Source organism: Aegilops tauschii, chromosome 7 (genome assembly GCF_002575655.3).
Source record: "Aegilops tauschii subsp. strangulata cultivar AL8/78 chromosome 7, Aet v6.0, whole genome shotgun sequence".
Classification (NCBI taxonomy): domain Eukaryota; kingdom Viridiplantae; phylum Streptophyta; class Magnoliopsida; order Poales; family Poaceae; genus Aegilops; species Aegilops tauschii.
Window position 1 is genome coordinate 67,564,913 of NC_053041.3, and position 7,324 is coordinate 67,572,236.

Consider the following 7,324-nt stretch of genomic DNA (forward strand, 5'->3'; position numbering starts at 1 on the left):
CAAAACAAAGAGCATGCCAAGGCGATGCGATGGCACAGAGAAGACCGTAAGAAAGACGGAAAGTTGAGAGTACCCGCTGACGGGTCGTAGTGCAGAAAAATCGAGAGAAAGTACGGGAAGGAGTTTGCAGATGACGTAAGGAACGTATGGTTTGGTCTAAGCGCAGATGGCATTAATCCTTTTGGGGAGCAGAGCAGCAACCATAGCACCTGGCCTGTGACTCTATGTATGTATAACCTTCCTCCTTGGTTGTGCATGAAGCGGAAGTTCATTATGATGCCAGTGCTCATCCAAGGCCCTAAGCAACCCGGCAACGACATTGATGTGTACCTAAGTCCATTAGTTGAAGAACTCTTAGAGCTTTGGAATGGAACAGGTGTACGTGCGTGGGATGAGCACATGGGGAAGAATTTGACCTAAAGGCATTGCTGTTCGTGACCATCAATGATTGGCCTGCTCTCAGTAACCTTTCAGGACAGACAAACAAGGGATACCGCGCATGCACGCACTGTTTGGATGATACCGACAGTATATATTTGGACAATTGTAGGAAGAATGTGTACCTGGGACATCGTCGATTTCTTCCGAGCAGGCATCCCGTAAGAAAGAAAGGCAAGCATTTCAAAAGTGAGGCGGATCACCGGACGAAGCCTCGCCACCGTACTGGTGCTGATGTACATGATATGGTCAAGGATTTGAAGGTAGTCTTTGGAAAGGGTCCTGGCGGACAACCTGTTCCGAATGACGTTGACGGACGCGCACCCATGTGGAAGAAGAAATCTATATTTTGGGACCTGCCCTATTGGAAAGACCTAGAGGTCCGCTTCGCAATCGACGTGATGCACGTGACGAAGAATCTTTGCGTGACCCTGCTTGGCTTCTTGGGCGTGTATGGGAAGACAAAAGATACACCTGAGGCACGGGAGGACCAGCAACGTATGCACGGAAAAGACGACATACATCAGGGTCATGCCAGCTACGCTCTTACCAAAGAAGAGAAGGAAATCTTCTTTGAATGCATGCTCAGTATTAAGGTACCGTGTGGCTTCTCGTCGAATATAAAGAGAATAATAAACATGGCAGAGAAAAAGTTCTAGAATCTAAAGTCTCATGACTGCCACGTGATTATGACGCAACTGCTTCCGGTTGCATTGAGGGGGCTTCTACTGGATAACGTTCAATTAGCCATTGTGAAGCTATGTGCATTCCTCAATGCAATCTCTCAGAAGGTAATCGATCCAGAAATCATACCAAGGTTAGAGAATGATTTGGTGCAATGTCTTGTCAGTTTCGAGTTGGTGTTCCCACCATCCTTCTTCAACATCATGACGCACGTCCTAGTTCACCTATGCGAAGAGATTAACGTTTTGGGTCCTGTATTTCTACATAATATGTTCCCCTTTGAGAGGTTCTTGGGAGTCTTAAAGAAATATGTTCATAACCGTGCTAGGCCAGAAGGAAGCATCTCCAAGGGCATCACAATGAGGAGGTCATTGAGTTTTGTATTGACTTTATTCCTGACCTGAAGCCGATTGGTGTTCCTGAATCGCGGCATAAGGGCAGACTGGAGGGAAAATGCACGCTAGGAGGGAATCAACTAATGTGTATGGACGGACATTCTCTCACTGAAGCACACTACACAGTTCTACAGAATTCCACCTTGGTGGCTCCGTATATGGACGAACACAAGAATTTTCTACGCTCCAAACACCCGAAGCGGTCTTGAACAAACTAGGAGTTTCGCCGGCTGGTTGCAGACACGTACCATGCATGACGCCTCTATTGAAGATGACATGTACTCGCTGTCCCAGTTACCATCTTCGAATATAATGACTTTCAAAGGGTACGAGATAAATGGTAATACATTTTACACGATCGCCCAAGATAAGAAGAGCACCAACCAAAACAGTGGTGTCCGCTTTGATGCAACAACCAAGACGGGAAAGGAAACATATTATGGTTACATAGAGGACATATGGGAACTTGACTATGGACGTGGTTTGAAGGTCCCTTTGTTTCGGTGCAAATGGGTCAATATGACATGAGGCGGGGTAACGAAAGACCCGCAGTACGGAATGACAACAGTGGATCTCAACAATCTTGTGTATGCAGACGAACCATTCGTCCTAGCCAATGATGTGGCACAGGTTTTCTATGTGAAGGACATGTCTACCAAGCCGAGAAAAAGAAAAGATAAGGAAGCGAATGCATCATACGATGAGCCAAAGCGCCACATAGTTCTTTCTGGGAAGAGAAACATCATGGGAGTGGATGACAAGACAGACATGTCAGAAGATTATGAAAAGTTTGATGAAATTGCTCCATTCACAGTGAATATTAACCCGAGCATCCAGTTAAATGACGAAGATTTTCCATGGCTACGGCGCAAAGGGACACACGAAGAAAAAGTTTCACACCCAAAGATCTGGGATGTGATCGGCTTCACTATCATCACTTTCTTCTGTGTTTCACACCCAGGAGGGAATCTCTGTAATAGTTAGGGTAGTTATGTGTTTTGGCATTTGAAACGCGAAGAAATTTTATGTGCAAACAAATTCTTTCATGCATTTACTGATTTTTTCAGCTAAATGACCCTGAAATTGAAAAGCATTTTAAATGAACTCATAAAAGGTTGAAAGTTGGCATGGTATCATAATTTCACCCACATAGCATGTGCAAAAAAGTACAGAGGGTTACCGCAAAAACTGGATGCACTTCATGTATAAAATGGACAATCTCTTTCGAAGTATCAGGGTTTCGGACGAAAACTCATCTGTTACAAAGGCATTTCATTTTTTAAATAACCTAAGGATTACCAAATTGAATATAATGATAAAACACACTAATATTAAACATAAGAAAAAAGAATCACTGAAAAATCTATTTTCAAAGTTAAGTTATTCACAAACTAGTGATTCACACAAATTTCAAATAATTCAAAATTTAAACTATTCAAATTTGAAAACTACCGGCACTAATAGAAAGTTTGTAATTTTTTGTACCTAAAGCAAAAATATTCACAAAGAAACTCTAAATACAGCAAAAAACAACTCAAAAATAAATAAACCAAAAATAAATAAAGCAAAAAAAAGAAAATAAAAAAGCCCACCTACTGGGCCAGAGCGGCCAGCATACGACTAGAAACCCAACCTATAGTTGGGCCAGGATGCAGGCCCGCAAGCCCAGTAGGCCCACAGGCAGAGTAGGAGAGGTAGGCCCAGAAGGCCTGCTTTTGAGAGGAGCTCAATGCAGTGCCCGCGCCGGGGCTTATAAACAGGTCTTGGCGCTCCTCAACTAGCGAGGTGGGACTAAACTTCTGCTCCCCTCGCCTGGCAGCGCACCACCTTTAGTACCGGGTCGTGGCTCCAACCGGTACTAAAGGGGAGGTCTTTAGTACCGGTTGGTGCCACCACCCGGTACTAAAGGGGGGCGCTTCCCGCCGCTTGGCCTGGCCAAAACAGACCTTTACTACCGGTTGGTGGCTTCAACCGGTACTAAAGGGGTGTTCTATATAAGAAAACACTTCAAAAAAAATTCAGTTTCTCATCTCTCCCTCTGCTTCTTTCTCCTCTGCCCCGTCGCCGCCCCCGTCCCCGTCCCCGCCCCGGCCATCCCCATCCCCATCGTCCCCGTCGCCACGCCCCGCTCCGTCGCCGCGCCCCGCCCCGTCGTCCCCGCCCGGCCCGTCCCCGTCCCCGTCGTCGCCGCCCCATCCCCATCCCCGTCGTCACCACCCGTCTTCGTCCCCGTCGCCGCCCCCCGTCGCCGCGCCTCGCCAGTGAGCTCCTGCCCGGCCCGGCCGCCATGTCCACACACACACTGTTTTTTTAGTTTTTTAGTTATAGAAATTTTTCTATTTTTTAGTTATAGAAATATCTATAGAAATGTTAGAAAATTTTCTGTTTTTTAGTTATAGAAATATTAGAAATGTTAGTTATATATAAATGTTATAAATTTTTCTGTTTTTTAGTTATAGAAATGTTAGCAATTTTTCTGTTATTTAGTTATAGAAATATTATAGAAATGTTAGTTATATATATAGAAATGTTAGAAATTTTAGAAATTTTAGAATTAGTTTTAGCTAGATGAATTGGATTAATGTCAAATTGTTAGAATTTGCATATAGAATTTTAGTTATCACAATCCAATCATTTAAAAAATGTTACTTTTTGCGGGCATATAGTATTTGTTCTCGACGATGCCCGGCCCGCATCCTCGCCGTCGACCCATTCGCGACGACGTCCGGGACTGGGCTCCGCCGGGCTGGCACTGGGAGGTGCTACCTGGAGGGGCACGCCGCTTGGTGAGGAACCCGGCCTCGGGTCCCGTCGTCGACCCTGATCTCCTTTGGTGCCGTTCGCGTGGGCCACATTCGGTGCAGAGGGAGTCGGCCCTGCCGGAGGTGGTGCGTCGCCGTGTCAGGGAGGAGGACGAGCACGTCCATCGCTACATGGCTGCTATGGACGTCAGGTTCTCCAATACCTGGCAGGTTCTTTGGGCAGATGACCGGAGATATGATCCTATGATGGTTCCTTCTCTTTGGGTGTCCACCGCCCGCATCCCAGGAACCGCGAGTGGCCTAGATTCTTCTGTAGTATTCAATCTTTATTAGCTACCTAGCCAGTGATGTATTCGATATATAATATTCGAGACGATGTATTCGGGATTATATATATTATTCGAGACGATGTACTCGAGATTATATATCATTCGAGACGATGCATATTATGTACTATATGATTCAGTTTTTCCTTATTGATTGCATCCATGCATTGTAATTTGAATACTAAATTGTTTTATATTTCTTCTGTATTAGTTAAGTAAAAGCTATGGCGGACAATATCGGCAGAGAGAGAGAAGAGGAATTGTTCGAGATCATATGCAGCCCTCGCAGGCTAGATGATCTGAATGAAGCAGATGACAGCTCCCAATATCTGAACAATACCGGGGAGGGTGATGATAAGATATTCGATCTCGACGACCGAGCTGATGAAGTCATGAACTATGATTATGATTATGATGACGCAGACAATGTTTATGATGACACAGACAATGTTGATCTTGAAATAACAAAGACTACCGGCGATGTATATTTATATAAGAAGGCATCTGGTGATCATCACATGTTTTTTTATTTGAAGATATATTAACGAATCGATCTTTCTTCTTTCAGTCCTCCGGATCGAGCAAATTTGCTTCTACAGACAGCAGGACAAAGCGAGGCCCAGGCAAAAAGTTGAAGGAGGGTGTAAAGTACAACATCGACTCCATCAAAGCTAATGGCGAACCCCTCACGCCTAAGAGCATTGCGAACAAGTGGACTCGTCAGTGCGGAGTTCTTGTGAAGGACCAACTCCCGATCTCCATTCAAGAATGGAAAGAGCCAAAAACTAAACGTCCAGATGTTACTTGGGTCGACGACAGAGCAAAACAAAATCTTTGGGAATCTCTGATGGAACATTTCACCCTACCAGATTATTTCACTGATGCAGATGTGCAGAAAGTCAAGGACGCTGCTCTTAAGAAGATGGCAATTGCATTCAACACCCACAAGAAAACTGTATGGGCCAACTACCTCGCTGCAGAAAGGAAGACTCCAGAATTCAAGGGAACACTAGAGAAGCAAAGAGAACACTGGCCCGCTTTCGTGAAATTCAAGGAATTAGAATTATCTAAGGAACGGTCGAGAAAAAACAAGGCCAATGCCGCAAAAAAGACGCAGTTCCATAGGCTGGGGCCAGGTGGCTATGCGGTGGCAATGCCTAAGTGGGATAAGTCTGAGCAAGAGATGGAGGATGCAGGGGTCACTCCGGTTACTAGGAGCTGGCCCCCAGGTGCAGAACTTGGTTCTATGCGCATGGGGGGGCGTTGGACCCGAAGACAGGCCTGGTTTCGAAGAAGGCAAGTCTAAAAGGAGCCAAACAAAAGTTACTTGACGCAATAGAAGATGCTCGAAAGGGGGTGTTCACGCCCAACAGAGAGAACGACGAGCTTACACGGGCCCTGGGAAATCCTGAACACCCGGGAAGAACACGAGGCAAGGGCGTTATTCCCTGGTATGAGGGCTTTTCGGAATTGAACGACGACTACATGACCTGTGCAAGAAAGAAGATGGAGGAGGAGAAGAAGAGGAAGCTGGAGGAGGAGCAGAGGAAGCAGGACGCAGAACGCCTTCAAGGCCTAGAAGCAAGGCACGCGGACTTGGCACTCAAATTCCAGTAGCAGCAGCAGCAGATCGACTCACTTAGCCAGGAAAGGGGGTCTCAGCAGCGGCAGCAGCAAGCGGATGATCGTCCAGCATTGGATAGCACCGTCCCATCCATGCCGAGAAGCAGCGTTGGTTCCGCCCCGGGCGACGCACTGCTGGATACATACCCTGTGGATGACATCATAGAGAACACTAACTGTGAGCTACACTTCAAAATGAAGAACATATCCATGAAGGTGGCGGACGCCGTTGCTTTTACAATTACCCCCGAAGCAACCTTCCATTGCACCCCGATTCCAGCGGGCTATGCTCGTGTCTTGGTTGATGAGGTGGTGGACCCATATTCGGGGCTACAGCTTGACATTCCCGGAGGTGACGACGGGCACACACTGGGAGAGGCCATACATCGTATCATCCTATGGAGAAAGGATTGCATCATCTTTCGAAGTCCACCGACACCGCGTCTGCCGACTCCTCCTCGAAGTCCGCCACCGAGTCAGTAGACTCCCGCTCCTCCAAGTCCACGAACGCGTGAGCCGACTCCTCCTCGAAGTACGCCACCGTGTCAGCAGACTCCCGCTCCTCCAAGTCCACGAACGCGTGAGCAGACTCCTGCTTCAAGTCCGGCACAGCGTCAGGCCACTCCTCCTGCTCCAACTCAGCCACGTCAGCCGTCTCCGCCGCCTCAGCAATCGCAGAAGAGACACGCCGCAACTATGGTGCGTAGCGGTACGAGTCGAGGTAGTACAGGAAGTACAGGCGGAGACAAGCGATATAAATATGGTCCAAGCCTCGCTCCTCTTCCTCAGAGGCCTTACGACATGACCGAGGAGCAAAACGATGCCATAGTGAAGGCCCAAGTGGACGCCCATTTTGGACCGAAACCGGCACCGCCGCCGAGGGAGAAAGTGCCTGAGGAAAAGATTGACCACTTCATTCGTATGGCTAGACCACCAGCTCCCAAGCCTGTTGACTCGGACTATGAGCGCCAAATCAGGAAGGCACATCGAGCACGACTACAGAAAGAAGCGAGCTCGAGCTCGAGCCAACAAGGAGCTGTCAAAAAATGCGGGAAAACCGTTCCCCAGCTAGGAGAACAGGCGGCGCAATTGATCC